The 19,115-nt window shown below is 35.3% G+C and overlaps 1 protein-coding gene across 2 annotated transcripts in view; it reads left to right on the top strand.

The window, feature by feature from the left end:
- LOC106665554 (potassium voltage-gated channel protein Shaw) overlaps nt 1-19,115 on the top strand; it is a 339,235-nt gene that overhangs the window by 39,925 nt on the left and 280,195 nt on the right. For both annotated transcript variants that reach the window (XM_024225679.1, XM_014392044.2), the window contains exon 2: nt 10,324-10,374. The gene's annotated coding sequence lies outside the window, so the exon portion shown is untranslated. The remainder of the gene's footprint in view (nt 1-10,323; nt 10,375-19,115) is intronic.

Here is a 19,115-nt window from a genome sequence, read left to right as displayed (position 1 = left end):
CGAGTGGATCGAGGTCACGATAGCTCAAGTGGTAGAGCAGCGGCGTATCTAGCCGAAGATCGTGAAGGGGAATTTTAATATATTAATTGGTCAAGCGGACCACGAAATTAGTGAATTTAATGAAGTTAAATTTTAATATTACCAGTTAATGGGAAATGTTTGAATAAAATACTTTTAAATTTACAAAGGTTGAAAAGCTAAAAGAACCATTGTTAATGCAAAGCTGCTCATGATTTATTGATTTTCGTTGGATTTTATAAGAAAATTAAAATACTTGACGTACTTCGAGAAGCCAAACTACACAGGATTTAAAAGGAAAAAATTGATTTATCGTTCTTTTTTAGGTTGCTAAAGAAAGCGGTGGTATTATTATTTAAAAAGTTCTCTTGAAAATCTATATATCGATTGGTAACCTAAGCAATTGTTAACGTGTCAGTTTGAAACGTTATAAAAATCACTAATTTCGTGGTCCGCTTGACCAATTAATATATTACAATTAATTAAGGTTTTTAGTTGAGATAATAAAAAGGTCAATGGCACGAGCGGGATTCGAACCCACGATCTTCGGCTAGATACGCCGCTGCTCTACCACTTGAGCTATCGTGACCTCGATCCACTTGGACACCAACTTCCCATCTCAACCGCACCTTTTGAATTTTCCCTCCTTTTTGCCATTTTTCAATTATAAACACACAATTATTAGTTATAAAAATCGTTCGCTGCAATTAAAAAACCCCAAAACAAAACAAGAACTTGGTTAAAATATTTTGCACAGCAATTAACAATTTAAAAGTAGTAATAATAAAGTGGGGAGTTTATGGGCTGACAACAGCTGAGGTCATCGCCGGCCCTCTGCGTGTTTTCCTTCTTTTTCTCTTCTTTCGCTCGTGTTTTGCTTTAAACCGCAGTCATTTGAGCGCCTCGATCTGATTTTTGCTTCCTGCTTTTAAATGTGTACCATGTTCATATGTTATACTCTCGTTTGTACGTCAGGTTGTCAAATACAGAATAGAAACAAAACATACAATACATCATCATGAACATAGATATCGGGTCACATTCACTCCCCCAGAGTACTCGATATTCCTCGGGGCGGGGTTGACCCCAGCCCACTCTCGCTAATAACTAACTTTTACTCTCCAGACGTCACATACGCACCCGTGAGTACTCGTTATTCCCCGAGGCGGGGTTAAATAACCTTTTTTTCGGCCGGATGACGACTGGGTCATTGGGGTCACCTAACGTTTGTAGATCCTTCTCGCATTTCTTTAGTCTTCGACACATTTCTATTGACGTCACAATGCGTTTCATCTATTGATCGAATTAAAAAAGTTCTTGGCGATGTTCTAAATATTCCCTCCTTCATGAAATGAATTTATTAAAAGTTTTTTAATTTTGATTCGAAATGCTCTCCACCCTCCCCAATTGTATTTTCGACGCGCTGTCGTCGCATTAAACCCGCAAAACCCGTACATAAGACGTATATCAGGGTATTCTTAATTAGAAAAAGTAGTCATAGTTCACTAATTTAAGGCAAAAAGGAGGGAAAATTCAAAAGGTGTGGTTGAGATGGGAAGTTGGTGCCCGAGTGGATCGAGGTCACGATAGCTCAAGTGGTAGAAAAGCGGCGTATCAAGCCGAAAATCGTGGGTTCGAATCCCGCTCGTGTCATTGACTTTTTTATCTCAACTAAAAACCTTAATTAATTATAGTAGTCATAGCGTTAACAAGATATCACATAGATAACTAAAAACATTTTAAGTCTTAAATCTCTTTTATTCCGGAGAATAATAATACAATAATTCTTTAATAAAAGTTGCAGTCGTGTTGGTAAATAAGTAAACACTTAAACTATTTAGATTTTGAGCTCAAATTAAGAAAACGTTTAATAAATTCATTCAAAATTTCTTGGTTTTTTTTGTTTTAATTTTCCATCTTATCAATCCGTCAGCCACGGTTTTTTCCTCCATCAATTTCTTCATCTTTGAAAAAAATAATTAAAAAAGAAATTACACCACTGGAAAGGATATTAAATGAAGTATGTTTTCTGAAATTTTCTGGTCCCTAGGTTTGAAAATAGTTAGTTTAGAATCATCATAGTAAGTTTTTGAACTTTGAAATTTTTTTTTTAAGTTCTCGCTACTAAAACGCTTATTTGTCGAACGTTTACAATTTTAGTATAGGTCACATTTTAGTAGAAATCTAATGTAGTTTTCAATGGTATCAACGGATTTATCCAAAACCTTTTGGCTTTTGAGTTATTATTGTTTATTTGAAGCAAAGTCGTGAAATTTTAAAAATTCAGAAAAATTTGAATAACTCCGAAACTGTTGAGATTCGGACTATAGTTAATTAGTACTTTTCGGTTCCATTTTGAATGTAGAATCTACGGGCAAAGTTTTTAACACGAGTAGCCAAACACCCTGTATCCTGTATAGAGCCAAAAAGTAGCACTCTTCAATTAGGTGAACAAACTAGAAGATTTCGGAGTAAATAGTATCTTTCTCCTTAGAAATGTGATGAGAATACAAAAATACTTTTTTATGTGATCTTACACGTTTGAAACCACATGTGTTGCAATTCAGTTATTAATAATAAATATTTTTTTTACGAGGTTCGCAACAGCAGAGGTCATATAAACCCTCAAGGTGCCGGTGTTTTTGAAAAAAAGCCCATTTGTAAGTATGTCTGGTTCGAATGCAGAGCCGCTGGATTCGAACCAGGGACCTTTACCTTACAGTGATGAGCGCCTTGTCAAAGACCAAACCAGGCCACCGACGCCCCCAAATATAATTATTAAAAATTAAGTACAAATATGGGAAGGGATAAAAGAAGTTGAAGGTTTTCCAAGAAGTTCAATTAAGTCTTTTTAAATTTAATTAAATGTTACTCTATTTACAAGAGACTTGAGCTTTTAGGCCGCCGCAGAATGTGAGGGCGGGAACATCAATTCTAAGGTTGTTGAAGTGTTCACTTTGTATTAGCAGCAACATCATGTTTTCTTGTCAACTTAAAGCCATGGATGGATTAGAAAGGACATCAATATATCAAACACTGATTTCAAAAAAGTTTCGTATATCAGCTCGTTCATTATTCAACCAATTTGCCCGGTTATTAATGTAACTGTATTAACTTTTTAATGAAAAAAAGTTATTTGCTTTCAATTTTTGTTATTCATAAAGCTTATAATCTTTACACCGAGCGTTATAATTTTAAATCAAACGTTTCAACTTGAAAAAAGTAGAGAAAATATCCAATCCCTTTTCGTTAGTTTGAACCGGGGGAAAAAAACAATTTTCTCCGGAGAGAGAATATTAAGAAGAATTCAGCGAATGAAAAGGGGGCAGATGTGGGCGCCTTAGTAACACTTTTATAAGAAGAATAATTAGTTAGTTTTTTCGATTTTACTCCCTTTTATTATTATTCTTTTCTGATATTGTTTCAATAATGCAAGGCGAAAGAAAAAAAATAGTCTATCTTGTGTGTTGAACTTTAACTATAGTTCACTAGTTTTCGAGGTCCGCTTGAACAATTATTATCTTTCAATTAATTAATGTTTTTAGTTGAGATAAAAAAGTCAATGTCACGAGCGGGATTCGAACCCACGACCTACGGCTAGATACGCCGCTACTAATCGAAGTCACGTTAGCTCAAGTGGTAGAGTAGCGGCATATCTAGCCGAAGGTCGTGGGTTCGAATCCCGCTCGTGACATTGACTTTTTTATCTCAACTAAAAACCTTAATTAATTGTAAGATATTTATAGGTCAAACGGATCACGAAACTAGTGAATTTAACAGGTTTAAAATGAAGATACCTTCACTAAAGCTCTCCGTGGCTATTTCATTTGTCGCCGAGAATCAAATAGATGTCACGACATTTGAAAAAATGGCAAAAAGGTGGGAAAATTCAAAAGGTGGGGTTGAGATGGGAAGTTGTTGTCCGAGTGGATCGAAGTCACTATAGATCAAGTGGTAGAGTAGCGGCGTATCAAGCCGAAGGTCGTGTGTTCGAATCCCGCTCGTGACATTGACTTTTTATCTCAACTAAAAACATTAATTAATTTAAATATAGTCACAACTTTTACAAAAGTCATTGTTAGATTTTTATGAAAATAAATTTACCCCTGGATATTAAAAATGTTGAAACGAGTCTGACCATCCAAACTAGCAAAAATAGACGGGCTACAAAGATCAGAGGCGAAAACCATTTGCAATAAGTCACATTCTTCACATGAATAATATAACAGTTCATCAAATGGAGAATCAAGTGACGTATCTTCTAAACCATTGTTTAATCACAATCAATCAAAATCTGTGAGCTGGTTGCACTTGAAACACTGCTAAAAATACTTCCATTGGAAATATTTATACAAAGAAAAGCATCAGGGAACTACACCTTGGTCTTTAAAGTTGAAACACATGCCTTAAACAATTGTGTTTTGGAATAAAAAAAATCTTCATTAGTTCGGATAGTCAAGCAGGTATAATAGCATTAGCATGTAAAAAAAAAATCACGTCAAAATTATTCAGTGAATGCATCCAAAAACTACAAAACATGAGAGTCCCAGGAGGAGGTGAACCTCTTTTAGTTTGAGAATTGCCTTAGCGAACCGGCAAAACCATCTTCGACATACAGGAAGACACCGAGAAAGATTTTTTGTAATTTGATGTAGATCAAAGTGAATTAATTTAGAAAACTCGTTTAATGCACAAGTAATGTAAGAAATTAACAAATTTTGTTTTACTGAGTTTAGCATTGAAAAAATTGAAGTTTTTTTAATCAAGTTTCGTAGGTCGAATAAGGATTTTAGAAAAATCCTTTCCTCCATCGTGATTTCCTCCAAGGAAAATGGATGAAAGAGGTGGCTACAAGACCTACAGCACCTCGACCTGAATGGATCTATTGTGCTCCCCTGTTATTTATAACTCACTGGCCTGCTCAGGCTTATTAATCAGCCTTGACAGCTTTGCCTCCTTAGTATACGATCTTGCTTGCGGCTTTTCTTGTCCTCGTTGTAAGAACCTGCACCTACATAGACCTTCACAGAAATAAAGCGTGTGTTCTGCGGTCCCCTACTCTTCCTGGCAGTATATGCACAATGTATCTTCTGTCACTCCATCCGGTGTGTTCGCCAGCAGCCAAGTTCAAAATGGCGCCGACGAACACCACCGGGAGAGAGGAATTGAAATTATTAAGAAGATTGTTTCGGCACCAACAGGAATGGAAGATTCCCGATTTTAAGAGGGATGTTAGTTTAGGAATGGTTAAATGAAGGAATAAATAATGAACGAAAGGGTAGTTGAAGACTCACTGTTTAATGAAGTTTCTATGGCTTACAAAGTGGCAGATGATCGTATTGGAGATTGAAGGCGATGACGGTCTGAAGGCGATGAAGACCGGGAAGCGGTGAAGGTCTCCTGAATGCGATATCGTGCGTTGTTTGGCGATGATTAGGCCGGTATACCGACCCGGGTCCTGCAGCGTCGCTGGATGACGCAATCCAGTAGCGGTGAGGATGAGACGATGCAATCCAGGTAGTAGCCAGTGAGATGATGGAGTCTTCGCGGGATAATGAAAGGATGTTTCGTTCGCGGGATTATAATGATGGTAGATGGAAGAAGGAGATGATATATTAAGGGAAAATGGCGATGATAGGTTTGTTGACCATGCGGTCATGAGATGAGACGCAAGCGGAGGTGAAGAGCTTATGGCGATTTGCGGAGGAATCCGTGAGGATTCGCGTGGCAAGGAAAACTTTAAGAAGCGGCCATCTTACACGGAGGTGAATTACTATGTTGCAACACTTTAGCGGGATAGGGCGATAGGACGTGTGCTCGCTCCGAGAGCTGGCGGAGAAGAGGAGCCCGAGAGGGCTGGAAGGGATGAGTTTTTTAAGGAAAAAGGAGGGAAATGTATTACGATTGGGGGATTTCTAGAAGATAGGGGTTGTAGATAGAGGGGTACAATCTACGTCGCAAATCGGGCGCTTCGGTGACGTAGACGCGCCCGAACACGGTACATGTGCTTTCTTAAGTGGCAGTGCCCTGTCAGGAGTCCAACCAGAATCCTGGTTCGGTTGCGGTTGCCTTCCAGTAATTCTTTTATAAGTTTTGCGGATGGTCCTTCTATGAATCTCATCGTGGCCTCATACCTGCGGTATTGTTCCACCAGGTTTTAGACACATTAAGGATCCATTTTAAAATGTATCCTCTTTTTTGGCAGGCTGCTAGGCCGCAGTAGAGTTCTCAGCCTAGAGAGTCCATATTGGCTCCATTTTTGGCCCGCATGTCAACCTTTTCGTTGCCTCTATGCCCCGAATATCCATGGACCCATGCCACGATCACGTCATTCAGGGCCTCCATACAGTTCCATACACTCTTTGCCTTCGTCGGGCCCTGTGCTCCTTGACAGATAAAATGGTTATGGTAATGTATTCCTAGCCTTTTTATTTCTCTGGAGAATTGTTCAATCGCTATGATTTCAGTCTGGAAAACAGTAGTATATTTCCCTAGGTTTACCGTCAGTTTGGTCGTTGGGATCACCCCGAAGACTCCAGTCCGATACCCTTGTCGGTTTTGGAGCCGTCAGAACGTGAACTATATAGAGCTATTGTGACACCTCTTTAAATTGTAGCAATATCTTGAAAAGTTAACTTTTTCCCATGAGACCATGAACTTTTTTCGCTGCTTCTTGGTGCACTCCCTTTGGTATAAAAATTTCCTTACGAAGTACCGTAACTGGGCTAATGCTTCACATTCACAAAGGACATGTGCCGATGTCTATGGTTCCTCCGGCCAGAGTCGGCATGTTTCTATCTCGATTTTTCTCGCCTTGTTTAGGGGATAATTAAGAAAGTATTGTCCTGGAAAAAAAGCTTGTTTTTTAAATCCTGCCTGCTAAGAGAGAAGAGTTCTTTCATTTTCTTTTCTGGTTCCTTTTTAATTTGATATTTTATTCATATTATACGTTCTTTTCGTCTAGACTAGGCTAAATAAACAGTTTATAACATAAGAAATTGTTAAAAAATGTACAAAGTCATGAAATTAGAAAATGAGGAAAAGCCAAATCTGGGCGCATTGCCCCATTTTTCCATTTTTCCAAATTATCACTAGAGATTTATAAATCTCTTTGCCTCATACCCCGTCCTTTTGTCCAGTGCTGGGTTTTTCCTCAGTTCAATTTTTCCAGTTCCAACTTAAGCAATTATTTCGGTGCAACTAGTTGTGATTCTTCGTCTGCTAGTAGTGATTCTGCTCCCATGGGTTGCCTCTTTTGGCTAGTTGGTCAGCCTGTTCATTTCCTCTTATACCTTCATGTCCAGGAATCCAATTTATTGTAATATTGTTGTGTTTTCCTAGAGCCATTAGGCAATTAGGCAATCCCAGACAATTAAATTTAGTTTCTGTCAGCTGCCTGACTGTCTGAGATCTAATCTGTGCATGTTCCGTATTTTTTTTTATAAACTTTTGTATGCAGGGTTGTATTTTATTGCAAGGACTTCAGTTTGGAAAATTGTTGAGATTAGTCCACGGGGCTTTGCTAGGGTATAGTTCGTCCCTTTTACCTCTATACCTACTCTTGCTTCATCTTCAACCATTAAATCAAGATAATATTCTTTTTTTAATACTTTCTCATCAAATTAGCTATAGTATTTAAAACAATACTATTTCCGAAAAATTACTAGGAATATCGCAATATTTTTAGTAGAATTTGTAAAATCTACATGCAGGATGGAATTCACAAATTGAGTGTTTTTAAAATCGTTGGCTCGTCGTCGTTAAGTGTTTTTAAATTTACAAATACCGGATGGTTCAGTCATTCCCCCCCCCCCCACGAAACTCTTACAAATGGACTGTGCTTTCGGCAAGATAAATAAATCGCCGACGTATTAATAGCACACCACCGGCCGGGAGCGGGCCGTTACATTTTTCAGGAATGACTTTCAAAGATTTTCCTCTGAATTCTTTAAAACGGGCTAATCTCTATGCAAATGGCGTCACAAGCCCTATAACGCCTGCCTTTGATGTTAATGAGTTGGCGTTTTTTTTAAGCAATCGCGAGGAATGATTTATAAAGAAAATAAAACATCTTCAACAGGCTTTTTATTTTACAAGCTGCTATGTAGTACAGTTTTTTTAAAACTTGGATTACCTTTAAATCAAAAAATTAATTTTGGTAAAGATCCAACTACGTTAGCCATAATCGATGTAGATTGAGCGTGAAACTATCCCATGGCTTTACATATTTATTTTTGGATTTCAGGAAATAGAAATTTTACATAAACAAGTCCTTAGCAATTGAAATATTGATCGGCTTCCAACTGGAAAGCTATGATACGAATACAGTGTGCAACAATGGTCAGGGATAAAATAAAATACACTTCACTTGATACAAGAAGAGGTCATGAGAGGGTCAATAAATTGAATTTGACTCGTTTCCCCCTGAATTACTTACCCCATATTGAAAAAGAATTCTTTTCGTTTTTCTTTAAGGGTTTCTTGTTTCAAGAACAAATCCGATAAATTTGACTTGTTTGTTTTCTCTCTCTTTCCTCATGTACCCGAGTGACTTTTTTATTATTCTATAAATGATAACTTCAAGTGTGTTTTGGCGTCTTTTCTGACTAGTTATTTTTCATTCAATGGTCATGTTGATCTATTGAAGAAACTCTAGTACTTTATTTTTTTATTTTGATATTATATTATGCATAATTTTTTTTTCGAGGGTTCGCAACAGCAGATGTCATATAAACCCTCAGGGTGCCGGTGTTTTTGAAAAAAAAGCCCATTGGTATGTCGGGTTCGAATGCAAGGCCACTGGATTCGAACCCGGGACCTTTACCTTACAGTGATGAGCGCCGTGTCAAAGACTAAAGCCAGGAACACACTTACCCGATGCTACGCCATGCGACGCTACCCGACGCCTTGCCACGTTTTGGTGTGGTGTGCACATCTATCCGACGCAAGCACACGTCGCGTACAGTCCACAGCGTTTATCACAATAATCACTATCACAATCGCAACGCATCTTTTGTTCTTAATGCACNCCTTTTGCTTCATGTAAATATCATACCTCACAAAATTATAAGAATTATCAATTAAATCCGTGTTGGTTCTTCAACGTTTAGTCGTAAATACGGTTTGAAATATTTTACCCTTTATGAGTGTATTTATTAGCGCGAATGGTGGGATGACCTCGAGGTTACCAGCCAACTCCCCAACCAATAATCCACAACAAAGGAATCTAACACGTCAGATAATAAATAAAAAAGTTTTTTAGCTACTCAGTAAAGTGTTGAAATCAGGGGAATCAACGTTCTAAAGAAAGTTAGTTTTTATATTTTAAAATAAATTTTCTCTTTTACCTTTTGGTTCATCTTACCTCACAAAATTATAAGAATTATCAATTAAATCCGTGTTGGTTCTTCGACGTTTAGTCGTAAATATGGTTTGAAATATTTTACCCTTTATGACTGTATTTATTAGAGCGAATGGTGGAATGACCTCGAGGTTTCGAACCTGCCGGCCTCTCAGCTGTTGGTAGACTGAATAATTGAACAATATCCCATCATAACCAAGTTTTATCTTACCATACCATTTGTAAATTTTATAGTATTTTGAGTACCATGAGTCCAACTAAAGTTAAATTAAGTTATTCTTTCTTTTAGGGTGAATGTGGAAATATAATTATTTAGGACCATATAATCATGCACCTTCACATCGTCGGTAGGCCAATTTTAAAATTTCTATGCACATATTTAAATCCAATTTTGGCTAATTAAAACCTATTTATGATAAAAGCTTTAATCTTGCTTTATTGAATTTAAATTAGAATTTTTAGACTTTCATTCGTAAACTTTTATATACAAAGTATGAAATTGTGTATTCTCTTTATACACACTATTTTTAAAAACGGCTATTTATTATTTAATGTGTAAAGAAGTCTGGTTTTAAATAAGACAGAGACGTCTGGATTGATAGTTTTGGGTTTAGCAGAGATAAACTTATCCTGTTTTATCTGTTTATCAGTGTTATTCTAGCGAGTAGAGGCAACTTAACATTCGGGCCTTATAAACACTTTATTTAACGAGGAGCTTGTTGGTTAATGTCAAGTCGAGTCTTGTGAATGCAAAGGAGAGAGTGTAATTGCCATTTTGTAGATGCTTCCTCTCGTAAAGTTCAATTTTCCACCCAAATCAACACATCTGAACTGTACGAGGAATCCGCTTTAATTTTATTTCGCAGGTTAAATTTGATTTTTTCTATTATGTAAAAGATTGTATTTATAGATCTTTTTTATTGATAGACAAATGTCTTTTTCAGGGGAGAGTTCTCCAGGATTCAGAATTTGAGGATGAAGAAAAAAAATTTCAGGTAACGACTAGAAAATAATAATTTTTTAAAACTTTAACTATAGCCCACCAGTCTTCAGTTTATTTAAAAATGATAAACTGCTTTGGCACAGTACTAAGTTTATAAAAATAATTCTCCAGTCTGTATGCTAAATGGCGCCAAGTTGTTATGTGTTTTGTGTAAAATAACAGCTTCCAAATGTTTCAAGATAGAGTTGCCTTTCTTGTTTGTATTGACTAACACAACTAAGAATAATATTGAGTCTGAAGATGAAAAATAAAGTTATGCCTCTGGAGATATATCGGAGTTTAACTTAGGGTAAACGGAAAACGGGTTAGTTTATTTATTTACAAAGAAAGATATACGTTCGCTGGGACCCGGTTGGTTTAAAACCACGTGAAGGGCATTTTCCAGGCTTAAATTAGACAGCAGGTCTCACCTTGTTCTGAAAATCTAAAATTATTTTTTTTCGTAAAAAATTACAACGAATGGAATTCCGATTTGAGCTATTTTCCGAAAGCTAGTTAGTATACCAAATAGAAAGTGGGTCCTATCCGGTATACCTACAGTCTATATATGGCAAGACTATTTGAATTGTCCAGAAAAATATTTGCATAATTACAAGTTTTATTTTAGAGGGCATCGGTGGCCGCAACGGTTTACGCGTTGACACGGCGCTCATCACTGTAAGGTAAAGGTCCCGGGTTCGAATCCAGCGGCCCTGCATTCGAACCCGACATACTTACAAATGGGCTTTTTTTCAAAAACACCGGCACTCCGAGGGTTGATATAACCTCTGCTGTTGCGAACCCTCGTAAAAAAAAAAAAAAAAAAAAATACAAGTTTCATTTGACTGATATTATTTTTTTGATCTACCTTCCGCAGAGGTTCATAAANGGCCCTGCATTCGAACCCGACATACTTACAAATGGGCTTTTTTTTCAAAAACACCGGCACTCCGAGGGTTGATATAACCTCTGCTGTTGCGAACCCTCGTAACAAAAAAAAAAAAAAAAAATACAAGTTTCATTTGACTGATATTATTTTTTTGATCTACCTTCCGCAGAGGTTCATAAATCAAATTCAGGAATATAATGCAAAAAAGGTATTTTAACTAAAAATCCTGGTGGAGAAAAAGACCATAAAGTAGAATTAGGATGTCGGTCTGATTTTTAATTTTTTTAAAATAATTTTGTTTGACCAATACATTGTTCCTTAACATTCACAACAGGATAGTAAAAAGACGCTTTCCTATCAGAAAAGTTAATTAATATATTGATAACACTTATACTCAACTCTGTGAGTTTTAGGCTCTAAATTAACTTTGCGGTTTGTCAAATAATTCTACTTAGTACGAGGCGATTCCCTGACCTGGATCAGAGGAAAACATGAATCGTTTGCAAAGGATGCCAGTGGCAAAGGGGGTGTGAAAGGGGAATTACCTCCCCCCCCCCGGAGCGAAGTTATATGTTATATGTAATATGTCTTAGTTTAGCTTTAATTAAGCAAAGAGGCTTATATTTCAGGATTATATAAACCTTGATCTGTTACCTCTGATAAACCTTCTCAATATTACAACAGTTTCCTCTTAACTTGCCACGCTTTGGCTTTTTGTCTCGCGGTTCGATACTTCGATCACTCGATTTGATATCAGAAAATCTATATGTTGATGTAAAATTTTAGGCAGATTTTTTCAAAAATCTAGCGCTCTCTAACGGTCGCATTTTTCATCGCATATCAGGGCAGGGTGGTAAATAATCAAAGAAAGACGGTTGGGATTGCTTTTCAGCCAAGACTGGGCGAGAGAGGGCCAAGAGTTATAGGCGATTAAAAAAAAAAAAATCAAATTTTTTTGCCATTTTTGCGTTTTTTTCCGCTCAACAGCTCGGTTTGTTCATCTTCACTACTAGCTCCACCCCTCACTATTGGATTTTGGCATTTTTGGCACAGTTTTTTAAGTTGAATTCTTTCTGTAACTTTTAAGCCCGGTTTGGCTCAAATCCAAACAGTATTTTAAAAGTTATTAGAATTTGAAAAAATCCCGTTTTTAATCACGATTTTTCTCAAATACTGTACTTTCAAACCTAATTTCTTTCGTTTAAAAGCTCAAATTAATTTTTTTTTTTAAATAAAATGAAAACGTAGGCGTTTCTTATTTTTTTTATTACCAAATAAGCCAAGATTTCTTTTAAATTAACGGAGAAATCACGGTAAAAAGAAAAGTTTTTAAAATTGTGTACATTATTAAAAAAATTAATTAAGGTTTTAAGTTGAGATAAAAAAATCAGTGTCACGAGCGGGATTCGAACCCACGACCTTCGGCTTGATACGCCGCTACAATACCACTTGAGCTATCGTGACCTCACGACCTCACGAGGTCACGATAGCTCAAGTGGTAGAGTAGCGGCGTATCAAGCCGAAGGTCGTGGGTTCGAATCCCGCTCGTGACCCTGACTTTTTTTATCCCCCCTTAAAACCTTAATTAATTAAATGATATTAATTGGTCAAGCGGACCACGAAAAATAGTGAATTATTAAAAAATATGGTGTGGCCATCACACGTCTTTTTCCGTGAATCTCACATTTTTACCAAAAAGTAATAGTGAAGTTACACGGGAAAATAATTAATTAAATTGCTTAAATAAAATTTTTATAAAATGAGGTAGTTAACTAGGAAACCATTATTTTATTTTCATTATTTTCAGCGGTCTAGGGAATTTAACGCCAGCAGTTAATAATAAACAAAAACATTGGACTAACTTTTTTATCACATTGCAATATGTTTATGATGTTACGTTTTGTATAAAATAAATAATAATATATACACATTGTTTTCAAATTATTCTATAATTTTAAAAGTAGCAGATTTTTAGCACCGCTGGATCGATTCCGCAAAAGAATGAAGTCAACCTCTCACTTACTTAAGTTACTGCCTTGACTGTTTTTTTTCGTTCGATTATGTTTTGTGCTAAAAAATTACATTGCAGATTTGTTTTCATGATTAGACATGTTGTTCTAAAGCTTTTTGCATCTAATGTTCTTATTTGATCTCTCGATGTGATAACCTGTAAGTTAGCGATAATTTTTTTATATTCGTTAATGCTGGTGTCTAAAAACTTTTACATTGCAGACCATGACGGAAAAACATTTTGTAAACATATTCAAACAGTTAAATTAAGTGATTTCATTTGTGGTTTTTTCACTTTGAAGGGGGAGAAAGTATTGCGTTCGGATGAAAGACGATGTGTAGAGTTTGCACGTTTTTAGGTCTCGTGTGCAAAAAAAAAATCGAAATTTTTACACCCCCCTCGATGACCAACCTGGATTCGCCCTTCTCCCTTAGAGGATGCGAGGTTATAGGGTGTAGTTGAGATGTCTGAGGTGTAAATTGGTCCGAGCACATTGCCCTGTGGCGCTCCCGCGTGGATAGTAGTCAGAGTAGTCCAATCCTTGGCGAACTTCTTCCAACTAGGAGAGGAAAAGCCGCAAGCAAGATCCTACACTTGTAAGGCTGTAAGACTGATTTGACTAATAAACTGAAGGTGGTCAATGAGTTATAAAACAGAAGAGCACAATAGATTTACTCAGGTCGCGGTGCAGATGCCTTTTATCCCTATCCCCTAGACATATGCCTTTATTGTTGGACCTTGGCCAGGGGCTTTAATGACAGACCGACTCGTATTTCCATCCCAGAAGAATTATCATTACATTCATCTCCATTTAACAAATTTCACGTGATTTTTAATTGTGACTCCGTTGCCAAAATGGACTCGAGTATTCTCTACATCAAGAAAAACGGTGGTAATTATTTTTTTCCGGGACAATGAATCTGTTAATTTGTCACAGTGTCAACGCCCGCCCGAATAAATAACGGAGTTTTGAGTTAGGAAACTCGTCCTTTGGCTAATATAATTTAAAGTTGGGAGTTTCAGCTATATATTTATATATAATTAATATTATTACACAATGTACTTTTGATTAAAACATCTTTTGATTTCCATATCAAAATATATTTAACAAACCTAGGAACTTAGGAAAATTAGTAATTAAACAGGTCTTTTATCTTAAAACGGTAATTATTGTTCACCAGACCATAGGATTTGTTATAATGCTTAATAAAATGAAAGAATCGTTAAGAAAATCAGCTCATACTTATTACAACGTACAATTGAGCTATTTCAATCTGTTTTCATTGTTCGTTCGTTCGTTATTGCGTGAGAGATAAGATCGCTGGTCGCTTGGCTACGCTGGGTTATATGGGAAAGGATACAATTTATAACTAGGCCTGTGTTTGTTCTCGGTTCAATATCTCAGAAAATGATTTTGCCAAGCTCATACACGAAAAGGTTTAGAAAGCCAATTATTTTTTTCATAACGAAAAGATTATTACGGAAAATATTAAAAAGCGTGTTATTTTTTATTGGGAGTTGTAATTTAGGGATTTGGCTGAATAACAGTCTACGCTGGTTTTTATGTACAATCAGAAACTAGACAACTGAACTAGTATTTTTGCTAGTTTGGATGGTCAGCTCGTTTCAACATTTTTAATATCCAGGGTAAATTTATTTTCATGAAAATCTAACAATGACTTTTGTAAAAGATGTGTCTATATTTAAATTAATAAGGTTTTTAGTTGAGATAAAAAAGTTAATGTCACGAACTGGATTCGAACCCACGACCTTTAGTGAAGTATACTTCAGTTTAATTCATTAATTCTCTATTTTCGTGGTCCGCTCGACCAATTAATCCAAGACAATTTTTTCATCTCAACTAAAAACCTTAATTAATTGTCTTTAATTAATTAAATTCACTAATTTCGTAGTCCGCTTGACCAATTAATATATTACAATTAATTAAGGTTTTAGTTGAGATAAAAAAGTCAATGGCACGAGCGGGATTCGAACCCACCGTGAAGCGGAGCACGAAATTTGGCCACGGAGAGCTTTAGCGAAGTATACTTCAGTTTAATTCATTAAGTTCACTAATTTCGTGACCACTGACTTTTTTATCTCAATCAAAAATCTTAATTAATTGTGTGATATTAATTGGTCAAGCGGACCACGAATTTAGTGAATTTAATGAATTAAACTGAAGTATACTTCACTAAAGCTCTCCGTGGCCATTTCATTTATCGCCGAGAATCCAATCCGATTACACGAAATTTGAAAAATAGCAAAAAGGAGGGAAAATTCAAATGGGTTGTAATGGGGTTGAGATGGGAAGTTAGTGTCCAAGTGGATCGAAGTCACGATAGCTCAAGTGGTAGAGCAGCAGCGTATCTAGCTGAAGATCGTGGGTTCGAATCCCGCTCGTGCCATTGACTTTTTTATCTAAACTAAAAATCTTAATTAATTGTAATATATTAATTGGTCAAGCGGACCACGAAATTAGTGAATTTAATTCATATAAACATTTAAATTGATGATTTTACTATTAATACGAGATTTTTTTAAAATAACAAAATGATAATTAACAATTATTGGTCTCTTAAAACCATATGAACAATATATATATAAGAAACAAATGATTTGTTTGTATTTTTTTAGTGATTTAAAAAAATAATTATTTCATATTTTAAATTACCTTGAATTATTAGAATTTTTTAAAAATTCAATATTATATAGCTTTTGATTTTACTTGTAATTGTGGTATTTTGGATAAAAAACATTGTATAGTTTAAACAATTCTTTAATTAAAGAATCATATTTTATGTTTATATTTAATTTTTTATAATTTTATTTTTAATTGTAATTCATTTTCACGTAATTTGCTAATAGTCTAATTGTTTTGAGTTTAAAAAATTGTAAATATGCGGGAAAGCTTATATTTCATCCCATCTTCTAATTTTGTAGTTATTAAAGAAAATGAAAATAAGTTTAATTTCAAGTAAAAAAGGATATTTTCAAGTAAAAAAGGTTAATAATAATAAAAAAAATAATAAAAAGGTAAATCTGAAGTTAGAAAGGGTTAATTTGAAATTTTGACAGTTAATTTGAAGTTTAAAAGGAATAATTTTATGGAAAAATGTTATAAACTTGTTATTGGGTTAAATTCTTCAGCCGTACATATAAAGGGTAAATTTAATTTTTTAAATCACACACAGTCTCGATTAGGTGTTATTGTGAATTTATGACTTTTCAAAAGATGCTTTAAACCTTTGGAGTTCTTTCTTGAGGTCTTCGACGAAAAAATTGCTGCTTTTGGAATTTCAATCTGACCAAATGTGAAGGCTCAAGTTCGTTTCTTTAGGCCTGTCTAATCCTGTTTAAATACTAACGCCATCATCTTTCATAAAGCTGATGAACTCCTCTTATTCCTCCTTTTTAAAATGCAATTTATTCATTTCAAAACAACCCAGTTCAACTAAGGAGGAAGCTAATTAATGACAGAGGGTTCATGAAGCAACCTCTTTAAAAATTTTCTCACGATATCCGAGAAGTAATTTATTACAAGTGACTTTATTTTTTATTTTCCTTTAAAAAAATTGTAATTTGATATTATTTATGATTGTAACACTTATCGGTTTGTTTTTGGTGTGTTTGTATCATTGTATGGGCAAGAAAGCAGAACAATAATGGATATATTTTAGAAAAAAATATTTTTATCTCCATTCCAAAATTAATTTTTAAAATCCAAGAAAATTAATACTATTTTACACATGACTGAACTCTCAATCCTGCTTTTGGTTTTTGGTTTTGTTAAAGATCCCCCTAGATTTGCGGTCCATGTAGTTCCTGCTATATCATGTCAACGTTGCCCACTGTACACGGCCACAAATTGGTATTAGGCAGATTTCCGCGGTTGAAAACATAACCCTAATTAATTGTGCACGTGTTTGCAAAAGGTCTTTCAAAAGAGGATCATTAAGGGTCGCTTTAGTTCAGATTTAGCCGACTGAGGCAGACGTGGTAAAGGTACAATGCCTAGTTGAGTTTAAAGTCATGAATAGCATACGTTATTGGGTTTATGAGTTTTTCCAAGCTCACCGCTGAATGCACATTAGACTTACTGTTTCATATTCCTTTGTTACCCCCTTGCTACAAAGCTGTACAACGTATAACTCAATCTTATCGTAATAATATAATAATAGTAATCTTTAGCCATTTTACAACGCATAGAAATACATAAAATGCAATACATCGTTTATGCTGGAGCAACACTCAAAGCGGATGTAATTTTAAAGTTTTGTAAGCTGTTACAGAATAGATCTACCTCTAGTGAATTCATGAGTCTAAATGCTCTGATAATAGGTGCTGAGAATAAATAGTATTACAGAAAGGGATAGAAAATGGAATTTTATGTCTAGTTAATTTCAAAGGCACATTTAAATAAACTCGTTGCAGAAACTTTTCTATAATAAAATTTAACAATTTATATACAAATGTAACATCATAAATATCTCTTCTTATTTTAAGGGGAATAATTTCCATCACAACTCTTAGTTCAACATAATTTATATAATTCACTAATTTCGTGGTCCGCTTGACCAATTAATATATTACAATTAATTAAGGTTTTTAGTTGAGATAAAAAAGTCAATGGCACGAGAGGGATTCGAACCCACGATCTTCGGCTAAATACGCCGCTGCTCTACCACTTGAGCTATCGTGACCTCGATCCACTCGGACACTAACTTCCCATCTCAACCTCACCTTTTGAATTTTCCCTCCTTTTTGCCATTTTTCAATTTTTCAATCCCGCTCGTGCACTTAAATGTGCACTTCGACTTTGAGATACGATTAAATAAATTAAATATTTTTGCATTCGTCCAACATGGTAATTTCTATCTCCAGTTGGATCTCCACTAACCACTCAAGGTATCGTGACTTCTGAAGTCAAGACGATGAAGTCACGATAGCTAGAGTGATTAGAGTAGCGGCATATTTAGCCGAAGGTCGTGGGTTCGAATCCCGCTTGTGACACTGACCTTTTTATCAACCACAACGTTAATTAATCGAAAATAATTTATATAGTCTAAGTTTAAGTGTAATTTATAGGTTAATAATCTTAAAAACCTATTTTGAATTTTTTCAAGTTTATTAATGCATTTGAGATAACGTGGAGACCAAACTGGAGAGTCGAACTCAAGAATAGAGCGAATGATTGAAAAGTATAGATTTTTATACAATTTATATGTTTGAACTCCTTGGAGTTTCTTTTTAAGAATACTAGCAGTTTGGTCAGCAGGCTTTATTTACAATTGCAACTATATGATCAGTAAAAGGTAGAATTGTGTCAAAGATGACTCCTAAATCTTTTATTGATTTTTGCTCATTTAAATTTATATCATAAATATTATAACTAAATATAATTGGCTTAGGGCTAAAAAAGCGTATAATTTGGCATTTGTTAATGTTCAGGTAGAAGTTATTTTTATCACACCAATTAAATAGGTTGTTCAGTTCAAATTGAACACTATAACAGTCTCCTTTCACTTAATTACTCTATAGATCTTAAAATCATCTGCGAACAGGTTAAATTTACACATTGAAAAACAATTGACAATGCTGTCGATGAAAATGTTGAAGAGAACAGGTGAAAGATGCCACCCTGAGATACCCCAGAGGTTACATTGATGGCCCTTGACTGAATACCATTCAAAGATACCATCTGTATTCTGCCGGATAAATAGTCAGTGAACCAATGTAACAAATTGCCACCTATATTCAGCTAGTCTATGAAAAAGTAGACCATGGTCTACCTTATCAAAGGCCTTCGCGAAATCAGTGTAGATCGCATCTGGTTTTTATTTTGAGAGTCATC

The sequence above is a fragment of the Cimex lectularius genome, unplaced genomic scaffold (assembly GCF_000648675.2).
Source record: "Cimex lectularius strain Harlan isolate CLEC.00 unplaced genomic scaffold, Clec_2.1 scaffold37, whole genome shotgun sequence".
Classification (NCBI taxonomy): domain Eukaryota; kingdom Metazoa; phylum Arthropoda; class Insecta; order Hemiptera; family Cimicidae; genus Cimex; species Cimex lectularius.
This window is presented reverse-complemented; position numbering and strand designations above follow the sequence as displayed.